Below are 12,032 nucleotides of genomic sequence, written 5' to 3'. Positions count from 1 at the left end.
GAACACAACAGCAAAGTACCCAGCACACATTGGAGTCACTCCTGGAAGCACCAGGCCCTGGGCCCAGCTACTGCAACTGTGCAGGCTGGAGATGATAACCCCACAGCTACCATCATCCTCAGTAGCGAATACCTGAGAGCTAAGGTGAGGAACAAGACAAGGATGTCCACTGTCACCACTTACATTCAACAGAGTACTAAGAGTCCTACCCACAGCAGTCAGACAACAAAAGAAAAGGCATCCAACTAGGTAAGAAAGAAGTAAAACTTTCATTATTTGCAGATGACATGATACTATATATAGAAAACGCAGAAGTCTCCACCAGAAAACTGCTAGAACTGATAAACAAAATTGGTAAAGTCACAGGATAAAACGTCAATTTACAGGTCTATTGTATCTCTATAGACCAATAATGAAAGAGCAGAAAAAAATTAAGAAAACAATTCCACCTACCCAAAGAGGTGAAAGATCTCTACTCTGAAAATCATAAAACGGTGATGAAAGAAATTGAAGACGACATTTGAAAATGGAAAGATGTTTCATGCTCATGGATTGGAAGAACAAATACTGTTAAAATGTCTATACTACCTAAAGCGATCTATACATTTACTATAATCTCTATCAAAATAACAACAGCATTTTTCAGAACTAGAATAAGCAATCCTAAAATTTGTATGGAAAAAAACCCCAATAGGTGAATGGATAACAAAGATGTGGTATATATACAAAATGGACTATCACTTGGTCATAAGAATAATAAAACCTTGCTATTTGTGACAACATGCATGGTTCTAGAGAATATTATGCTAAGTGAAATAAGTCAGAGAAAAACAATATGATATTATCTTATTTACATGGGCAATTTAAAAAAACAAAACAACAAACAAAAAGACGCCACAGAAACAGACTCATAAATTCAGAGAACAAACTGGTGGTTGACAGAGGGAATGGGGGTAGAGGGATGGGCAAAACAGGTGAAAGGGTTTAAGAGGTACAAACTTCCAGTTATAAGGTAAGTCAGTCACAGGGATGAAAAGTACAGTAGAGGGACAATAACTTTGTACGGTGACACATGGTAACTACACTTACTGCGGTTAGCATTTCATGATGTATATAACTGTGCATCACCACGTTGTGCACCTGAAACTAATAGATCAACTACCTTTCTTAAAAATAGAAGTAAAAAAATTTTTAATAAAATAGTAAAAAAAAAAAAAAAAAACTTAAATGTGACTCCGGCTGTTTTTTGGAAAACATTTTGGGGGAACAAGAGTGGAAGCAGAGAGCCTAGCTATTGCAACCGTCCAGGCTGAAGATGATAACGTGTCTAACTTGGGCTGGTTGTGGTGGCATTAGTGAGAAAGACCACTAGTCAGGATAGTTTTATTTCCCCCATTGGCAGTGTGGGTAAACCCACAAAACGCCTTTAGAATCATGGTTTAAAATGCATAGCATACAATGCAAACAAGCACAAAGAAAACATGGTAGTAAAATGTAATTATAAAAACAGTGAAAAAAAGACAAATTTGTGAAACACTATCTGTGTAGCTTCAGTCATACACTACTTAAGAAGAATTAGTAGCGGGCCTGATAACCACCGTAATTGCAAAGTAGTGATAAATACTATTGCAAATAGCTAAAATAATAGTAATATATGAAAATATCTGTAATTCGTATTGGTGATGAAGTCATGGACATTGTTACTATGTTGAGTCATTCATAAAGCAAATATTAAATTTCAGTTAGAAACTACTGAACATAGATGTAATTTTTTGCTCTTTTGAGCTTATCAACCTCCTGCTTTACTGGTAGAGGTGATGAGACTTGTTTGTAAATTGACTTTGGGTAATCAAGAGGTAAAGAAAAGAGATCTAGCAATAGGTGATGGCATAGTTGAAGTGTATGAACTGTGCTGATTTGATGAATGAAAGGGACTACAGCGGGGCTCAGAGCAGAGGCTTTCATTTGTCTAGTTATGTGAATGTGTAGGAATTTCAGTTCTTGAACTCAACAAAGTAAATAAGCACATGTAAAAGAAACCTATTTTAAAATGTGCTTCAGCCACACCATAATAGGTCCTCTTGGATGGAAAAGGCTAATTTTTGTGTAAAGTTTAACTCTTCAGGATTATTATCTCAATCGGAAAAGCATAAAATAACATTGCATAGTTTGCTAAGGAGATTTTTTAACAGTTGTTTTTAAAAGGCTGCCAAGAAACTGAAAAACAAGAAGCCATCAAGAAAAATAAAGAACAGTGACAAAAACAAATCAATAAGGTTTTGGTTATTCCTTTCTTAAAACTTTAATTGAAGTATAGTTGACATATAATACGAAATTAGTTTCAGATATACAGCATAGTGATTCAACAATAATTGTAGACATTATGCAACGGTCACCATAAAGTATATTACAATATTATTGACTATATTCCCTGTGCCATGCTTTTCATCCCTGTGACTTATTTTGTACCTGGAAATTTGTACCTCTTACTAACCTTCACCCATCCTAGCTGCCCATTTCCCTCTGGCAACACCAGTTTGTTCTTTTTGAGTCTGTCTCCCTGTTGTTGTTTGTTCATTTGTTTTTCAAATTCCATGTATAAATTAAATCATGTGATATTTATCTTTGGCTGGCTTATAATTCCACTTGTGGGTATTCGTCAAAGAAAATATAAATATTCATTTAAAAAGATACATGCATATCTATTTATTGCAGTATTATTTATAATAGTTAAGATACGGAAGCAGCTTAAGTGACCAATAGATGAATGGATAAAGAAGATGTGGTATACATATATGTAGTAAAATATTACTGAGCCATGAAAAGAATAAAGTCTTGCCATTTATTACAAGATGGATGAAACTATGAACTAGGTACTATGCTAAGTGAAATAAGCCAGAGAAAGACAAATACCATATGATTTGGTTAGAGGAGAGAGAAGATATAGTACAGGTCATGATTATAGTAATTAAAATGAAAGGTGTCATTATGGCAGTTCAGGGAATACTGTCCAGCCAGTGCTTTCAGGTATGGGCTGCCTCATTTCAATACATAGCAAGGATACAATAAATGAAACGTAATTTCCTTTAAAAACTTCTTCAGCTGGTTCAGTTGCTTCAAATTACTTCTTTCCTCAAGATAAACTAAAGAATGCCACTAGAAAATAGATACGCTCCCTTGTTCAATATGACTAGGAAGTTTAAATTATTAGAATACCAAAGGACAGAGTATGTTTTCCTGGAAAGATGAACTACTGTTTCCATAACACTGGAGATGGTTCTTACTTTTGGAAATTACGCTTGCAATGTTAATGACTCTGGAAAAAGATGTAAGCTAAATCTTTGCTTTCTAAAATAATTGTGGATTAGAATTTCACATAGGTTGAAGGTTTCAGGGTTAATACAGTTAGAAGATAATATTAAAATTTGCCTCAAAAAATTCATTGCTGCCTTTTTGGTTGGATGAAAATTTATTGCACTAGGAATGACATATGTTCGGCCAAAAGGACTATACTATTATTGTTTTCAGAGCCCAGCGGATTCACAATGTGTAAAGTTAGGAGTACGATGAAGTATCTATCTGGTAAGTGGTTATGAGAGGCAAGGCTATTGTTTAAATTTCTACTTTGATATTCGGACATTGCATCCTATTTCACAGAGACATTGTAGAATAAAGTATCGTAAAAAGAACAAGAAAAGTCATTTTCTTTCCTTTCGCAATTTAAAGATAAGATTTCATAGTTTTTTTTCCTTTTTTTTCCTTATACAGTTTTATACTCTAGCCAATTTGTGAATACATATTACTACATGTTTGTTGTGTTTTTTATATCTAATGAGAACACTGTCAAAAAGTTTGTTATTCAATGAACTATACCTTTCTAATGAGATGTTTTCCTTCTGTTCTTCAAATATATTGCTTATAAGCACAAAGCAAAAGACCAACTCACGAAACAAAGTACTTACGATGATGGATACTGAAAATTTTTGGAGAATCAAAACAGAAATATGAGTATTGTATATATGGGAATACAAACCCTTCCAAGTCTAAGTTTGTTGCTACTTCTCAGAAGCCCAGTGCCCTATAGCTGTTCAATCTCTTTTTCACTCTTCAAAAATTTAATCAGTATGTATCTTATTTCCTTAAAGTGTCATAGCATAGTAGTTAAGAATGTAGGTCAGTTAGGTACTATATGCACATACACACACTATAGTATATATACTATACACACACACACATGAATTACAGGGATTAAGTGCTGGATACTTGGCAAATACTCAACAAATGTAGATTATATTAAGCTTTTGGTCTTAACTAGATAGCAGGTAATTGTGGGAAGGATTCTTTATGCTAACACATGAGAGGAAATTTACTACTCCTAAAGAAAGTCCTGAGTTTGGTTTCTTCCCAACAGATAATAATTATAAGCTGTTATAGCATATTATGATCAAATGTTATATTACATATATTCTCTCATTTGATCTTATTTAAAGCATATGGATTACCTTGGCATTGCAGATAAAATCGCAGGTTGAGAAGAAGCATTTCAATACCTGGTTATTTATCTAATTTTTCCCTAGTATCAGAAGAAGTAAAGGAAGTTTCAAAGAAGAATGGACCTCACAGAATAGTTACAGGTGAAAAAAAAAGATTGCATACCATATGAAGGACCACTTGTGAGCCAAATGAAATTCACAGAAGATGGCCTCATAAGAGATAAGGCACATATCAAGAATAAATTAAATGATGTAAACTTTAAGAATGGGGCAATGAATGCTGAATATGAAACAAATGTGGAAAATAATTGAGAACAGATTGGTTACTTTGCTAGAATACCTTTGTTAGGAAACTGTGCCTCATGCAGAAATCCAATAGCTGCTAGAGATAGCTTAAACAATTCAGTGTTACAATTTAGTTGATTAATATATTGGCAAATTCTAAGTGTAAAGGTAAATTTGAGAGTTAGAGGGACTGGTCTAAATATTTTGTTATTGTATAAAATACTTCACTTGGGCAGTAGAAATATTCATTCAACAAATAATTGGTGAGCACCTCAAATATGTTAATATGCTGGCTCTAAAAAGCATATAATGAGACATGTACATAGGTAGAATTTAAGTATGTTGAGAAACTTTGTAAGGGAGGCAAAATTTTCTCCAATTGCCCAGATTTACAATTAGAAAGGTATAGGAAAAGAAGGTTCAGGAAGCAAAAATAATCAGAATACTTTATTTTTCTCTATCCCCCCCCCCCAAATGTGAAATACTTCATGAATTTGCATGTCACCCTTGTGCTGGGCCATGCTAATCTTCTATCATTTCAATTTTAGTACATGTGCTGTCAAAGTGAGCATAAGAATAGTTTATTATTATATAGCTGAGAGACAATGTGTACAAGGGAAGAAAGACTTATCACATTAGTTAAGGATAAAAGTGAATTTTTAAAAGTGGCAGTATGCAATACAAAGAAAAGACAATGGAGTGGAAAGTCACTCAAAGTGGTGGCAGGAGAAATGAAGAGGAAAGAATTTTAGTGCAGGAGGAGAAAATACACATATTATTAGGTCAAGCTGTCTTTTACTTTATAAAAGGGCTATAAGAGCTCCTAAAGGCATAAAGTCCAAGGAAATGGCTCTTTTCATTTTCCCTTCACAATGGGAACTGTGTACGGTATATGAATAGTTGAGTGAGAGTGTGAAACCCTAAATTCAGAAAATCAAATCTTTGCACTAGGGAATTTGCAGATTTAAGACAAAATTGGAAAGGAAAAATCAGAGGAAGTTTGGTGATAGAGATCAAGTAAAAAAATGAGCCAGAAGAAGACTAGTTTATAAGGAACTTTGCCACAAAATGTAGATTGTTATGTCATGGTTATTGACCTTGATGTTCAGTGATGGTCCCTCCTTGTATTGTATTCTTTGATTTTTCCAGGGATTTCCAAAGAGCAAAGGTAAGTTGTTCAAAGAGAAAATGTAGGTAATTGTATAAAATCAGATTAGGTACTATGAAATGTTTCATGTGCCAGAAGAATTGATTTGGAGAACTTTCTCTTTTTCCTCAAAAAAGGTTCTTAGTATATATTTTCTGTTTTTCAAATAATAAAAAAGTGAAATCTTTAAAACTAATGATATTTCATATAAAAGGAAGTCATTAAGAACAATTAAAATTTTTCATCCCACAGTGAAAATCTACCTTAATGCTAACTGCAGATCTTTTTTTTTTTTTTTTTTTTTTTTTTTTTTTTTTATTCACCATAATGCTAGGGCTACTCAGGGTAGATATTTTTATTTGTTAAGAAAAAAATTATAGGATAGAGTCTAAAATTTTCAAAATGTGACAAATGTCTTGAAAATATATGTAAGGTTGTAGCAAATAGCGTTAATGTAAAGCCTATCTGAACAGATAAAGTAACATTCACAAGGCATTTGTTTTTTCCTAGTTATTGATACTGAGAACATAAATCAGAGAGAATACATATGCTAGATGAATTGCTTACTTTTATAGACTTTTGCAAAGCAGATGGAGAAATTACCTAAAGGTATGCTTTAAAATACAAAAGATTAAGTTCTAAAAGGAATTAATTTGGTTGTGAATAAAATTCTAATCCATATTAAAATAAGGATAATTTATTTAGCTTCAGAAACAACTGAAGTGATTAAATGATTATCTGAGGAGATAAAATTCAAAACCAAGAAAAATAACTGCTAATAAAGTCAGACTCAGGACACATGAATAATAGTTAATGGACCTGGAATTTACATTTAATATATTCAAGACAATAAACCAAAATTTGGAAATTTTAGCAAAGGATTGAAAAGCATTTTAAGGGGAGCGGAAGATGGCGGCATAGGAGGATGCTGGGCTCACCGCGCGTCCTGCTGATCACTTAGATTCCACCTACACCTGCCTAACTAACCCAGAAAACCGCCAGAGGATTAGCAGAACGGAGTCTCCAGAGCCAAGCGCAGTCGAGAGGCCCATGGAAGAGGGTAGGAAGGGCGGCGAGGCAGTGCACGCTCCACGGACTGGCGGGAGGGAGCCGGGGCGGAGGGGCAGCCTGCCGGCCAAGCAGAGCCCCCGAGTCTGGCTGGCAAAAGCGGAGGGGCTGGACGGAGTGTGTTCCAAGAGCAAGCGTGACTTAGCGTCTGGGAGGTCATAAGTTAACAGCTCTGCTTGGAAAGCGGGAAGGCTGGAGGACAGAGGGAAGGAGAGCTGCTGAGTCCCCGGACGACAGAGCTCAGTTTGGTGGGGAACAAAGGCGCTCGCCAGGGCCATCTCCTTCACCCATCCCCCAGCCAAAATCCCAAAGGGAACCAGTTCCTGCCAGGGAACTTGCTCGCTCCACGCAAACACCCAACTCTGTGCTTCTGCAGAGCCAAACCTCCGGCAGCAGATCTGATTCCCTCCCGCTGCCACAGGAGTCGATCCTGTGCAAGGAGTCAATCCTCCTGAAGTCGATCACCTAAGGAGAAGCGAGCTAAGCCTGCCCCTCCTGCCCCCGTGCACCTTGCCTACCCACCCCAGCTAATACGCCAGATCCCCAGCACCACAAGCCTGGCAGTGTGCAAGTAGCCCAGACGGGCCACGCCACCCCACAGTGAATCCCGCCCCTAGGAGAGGGGAAAAGAAGGCACACACCAGTCTGGCTGTGGTCCCAGGGGTGGGCTGGAGGCAGACATCAGATCTGACTGCGGCCCCGCCCACCAACTCCAGTTATACACCACAGCACAGGGGAAGTGCCCTGCAGGTCCTCACCACGCCAGGGACTATCCAAAATGACCAAACGGAAGAATTCCCCTCAGAAGAATCTCCAGGAAATAACAACAGCTAATGAACTGATCAAAAAGGATTTAAATAATATAACAGAAAGTGAATTTAGAATAATAGTCATAAAATTAATCGCCGGGCTTGAAAACAGTATAGAAGACAGCAGAGAATCTCTTGCTACAGAGATCAAGGGACTAAGGAACAGTCACAAGGAGCTGAAAAATGCTTTAAACGAAATGCAAAACAAAATGGAAACGACGACAGCTCGGCTTGAAGAGGCAGAGGAGAGAATAGGTGAACTAGAAGATAAAGTTATGGAAAAAGAGGAAGCTGAGAAAAAGAGATAAAAAAATCCAGGAGTATGAGGGGAAAATTAGAGAACTAAGTGATACACTAAAAAGAAATAATATACGCATAATTGGTATCCCAGAGGAGGAAGAGAGAGGGAAAGGTGCAGAAGGGGTACTTGAAGAAATTATAGCTGAGAACTTCCCTGAACTGGGGAAGGAAAAAGGCATTGAAATCCAAGAGGCACAGATGTAACTTGAATCGATCCTCTGCACGACATATAGTGAAACTGGCAAAATACAAGGATAAAGAGAAAATTCTGAAAGCAGCAAGGGGTAAACGTGCCCTCACATATAAAGGGAGACCTATAAGACTCGTGACTGATCTCTCTTTTGAAACCTGGCAGGCCAGAAAGGATTGGCATGAGATTTTCAGTATGCTAAACAGCAAAAATATGCAGCCGAGAATCCTTTATCCAGCAAGTCTGTCATTTAGAATAGAAGAAGAGATAAAGGTCTTCCCAAACAAACAAAAACTGAAGGAATTTGTCACCACTAAACCAGCCCTACAAGAGATCCTAAGGGGGATCCTGTGAGACAAAGTACCAGAGACATCACTACAAGCATAAAACATACAGATATCACAATGACTCTAAACCCGTATCTTTCTATAATAACACTGAATGTAATTGGATTAAATGCGCCAACCAAAAGACATAGGGTATCAGAATGGATAAAAAAACAAGACCCATCTATTTGCTGTCTACAAGAGACTCATTTTAGATCTGAGGACACCTTTAGATTGAGAGTGAGGGGATGGAGAACTGTTTATCATGCTACTGGAAGCCAAAAGAAAGCTGGAGTAGCCATACTTATATCAGACAAACTAGACTTTAAATTAAAGGCTGTGACAAGAGATGAAGAAGGGCATTATATAATAGTTACAGGGTCTATCCACCAGGAAGAGCTAACAATTATAAATGTCTATGCGCCGAATACCGGAGACCCCAAATATATAAAACAATTACTCATAAACATAAGCAACCTTATTGATAAGAATGTGGTAATTGCAGGGGGCTTTAACACTCCACTTACAGAAATGGATAGATCATCTAGACACACGGTCAATAAAGAAACAAGGGCCCTGAATGATACATTGGATCAGATGGACTTGACAGATATATTTAGAACTCTGCATCCCAAAGCAACAGAATATACTTTCTTCTTGAGTGCACATGGAACATTCTCCAAGATAGATCATATACTGGGTCACAAAACAACCCTTCATAAGTTTACAAGAATTGAAATTATACCAAGCATACTTTCAGACCACAATGCTATGAAGCTTGAAATCAACCACAGGAAAAAGTCTGGAAAACCTCCAAAAGCATGGAGGTTAAGAAAACCCTACTAACGAATGAGTGGGTCAACCAGGCAATTAAAGAAATTAAAAAATACATGGAAACAAACGAAAATGAAAATACAACAATCCAGACGCTTTGGGATGCAGCAAAGGCAGTCCTGAGAGGAAAATACATTGCAATCCAGGCCTATCTCAAGAAACAAGAAAAATCCCAAATATAAAATCTAACAGCACACCTAAAGGAAATAGAAGCAGAACAGCAAAGGCAGCCTAAACCCAGCAGAAGAAGAGAAATAATAAAGATCAGAGCAGAAATAAACAATATAGAATCTAAAAAAACGGTAGAGCAGATCAACGAAACCAAGAGTTGGTTTTTTGAAAAAATAAACAAAATTGACAAACCTCTAGCCAGGCTTCTCAAAAAGAAAAGGGAGATGACCCAAATAGATAAAATCATGAATGAAAATGGAATTATTACAACCAATCCCTCAGAGATACAAACAATTATCAGGGAATACTATGAAAAATTATATGCCAACAAATTGGACAACCTGGAAGAAATGGACAATTTCCTGAACACCCACACTCTTCCAAAACTCAATCAGGAGGAAAGAGAAAGCTTGAACAGACCCATAACCAGTGAAGAAATTGAACCGGTTATCAAAAATCTCCCAACAAATAAGAGCCCAGGACCAGATGGCTTCCCAGGGGAGTTCTACCAGACGTTTAAAGCAGAGATAATACCTATCCTTCTCAAGCTATTCCAAGAAATAGAAAGGGAAGGGAAACTTCCAGACTCATTCTATGAAGCCAGTATTACTTTGATTCCAAAACCAGACAGAGACCCAATAAAAAAAGAGAACTACAGGCCAATATCCCTGATGAATATGGATGCAAAAATTCTCAATAAGATACTAGCAAATTGAATTCAACAGCATATAAAAAGAATTATTCACCATGATCAAGTGGGATTCATTCCTGGGATGCAGGGCTGGTTCAACATCTGCAAATCAATCAACATGATACATCACATTAATAAAAAAAAAAAAAGAGAAGAACCATATGATCCTGTCAATCGATGCAGAAAAGGCTTTTGACAAAATCCAGCACCGTTTCTTAATAAAAACCCTTGAGAGAGTCGGGATAGAAGGAACATACTTAAAGATCATAAAAGCCATTTATGAAAAGCCCACAGCTAACATCATCCTCAATGGGGAAAAACTGAGAGCTTTTTCCCTGAGATCAGGAACACGACAGGGATGCCCACTCTCACCGCTGTTGTTTAACATAGTGCTGGAAGTTCTAGCATCAGCAATCAGACAACAAAAGGAAATCAAAGGCATCAAAATTGGCAAAGATGAAGTCAAGCTTTCGCTTTTTGCAGATGACATGATATTATACATGGAAAATCCGATAGACTCCACCAAAAGTCTGGTAGAACTGATACATGAATTCAGCAAAGTTGCAGGATACAAAATCAATGTACAGAAATCAGTTGCATTCTTATACACTAATAATGAAGCAACAGAAAGACAAATAAAGAAACTGATCCCATTCACAATTGCACCAAGAAGCATAAAATACCTAGGAATAAATCTAACCAAAGATGTAAAGGATCTGTATGCTGAAAACTATAGAAAGCTTATGAAGGTAGTTGAAGAAGATATAAAGAAATGGAAAGACATTCCCTGCTCATGGATTGGAAGAATAAATATTGTCAAAATGTCAATACTTCCCAAAGCTATCTACACATTCAATGCAATCCCAATCAAAATTGCACCAGCATTCTTCTCGAAACTAGAACAAGCAATCCTAAAATTCATATGGAATCACAAAAGGCTCCGAATAGCCAAAGTAATTTTGAAGAAGAAGACCAAAGCAGGAGGCATCACAATCCCAGATTTTAGCCTCTACTACAAAGCTGTAATCAACAAGACAGCATGGTATTGGCACAAAAACAGACACATAGTCCAATGGAATAGAATAGAAACCCCAGAACTAGACCCACAAACGTATGGCCAACTCATCTTTGACAAAGCAGGAAAGAACATCCAATGGAAAAAAGACAGCCTCTTTAACAAATGGTGCTGGGAGAACTGGACAGCAACATGCAGAAGGTTGAAACTAGACCACTTTGTCACACCATTCACAAAAATAAACTCAAAATGGATAAAGGACCTGAATGTGAGACAGGAAACCATCAAAACCCTAGAGGAGAAAGCAGGAAAAGACCTCTCTGACCTCAGCCATAGAAATCTCTTACTCGACACATCCCCAAAGGAAGGGAATTAAAAGCAAAAATGAATTACTGGGACCTTATGAAGATAAAAAGCTTCTGCACAGCAAAGGAAACAACCAACAAAACTAAAAGGCAACCAACGGAATGGGAAAAGATATTTGCAAATGACCTATCAGACAAAGGGCTAGTATCCAAAATCTATAAAGAGCTCACCAAACTCCACACCCGAAAAACAAATAACCCAGTGAAGAAATGGGCAGAAAACATGAATAGACACTTCTCTAAAGAAGACATCCAGATGGCCAACAGGCACATGAAAAGATGTTCAACGTCACTCCTTATCAGGGAAATACAAATCAAAACCACACTCAGATATCACC

General features: G+C 37.0%; 1 non-coding gene across 1 annotated transcript; it reads right to left on the bottom strand.

Moving 5' to 3' along the window:
* Window positions 1-5,248: 5,248 nt before the first annotated feature.
* On the bottom strand, window positions 5,249-5,350 carry LOC123587065. The gene has a single exon (XR_006707130.1). It is a non-coding gene; the product is annotated as a U6 spliceosomal RNA (small nuclear RNA).
* Window positions 5,351-12,032: the final 6,682 nt, after the last annotated feature.

Source organism: Leopardus geoffroyi, chromosome C3, assembly GCF_018350155.1.
Source record: "Leopardus geoffroyi isolate Oge1 chromosome C3, O.geoffroyi_Oge1_pat1.0, whole genome shotgun sequence".
NCBI lineage: Eukaryota > Metazoa > Chordata > Mammalia > Carnivora > Felidae > Leopardus > Leopardus geoffroyi.
This window is presented reverse-complemented; position numbering and strand designations above follow the sequence as displayed.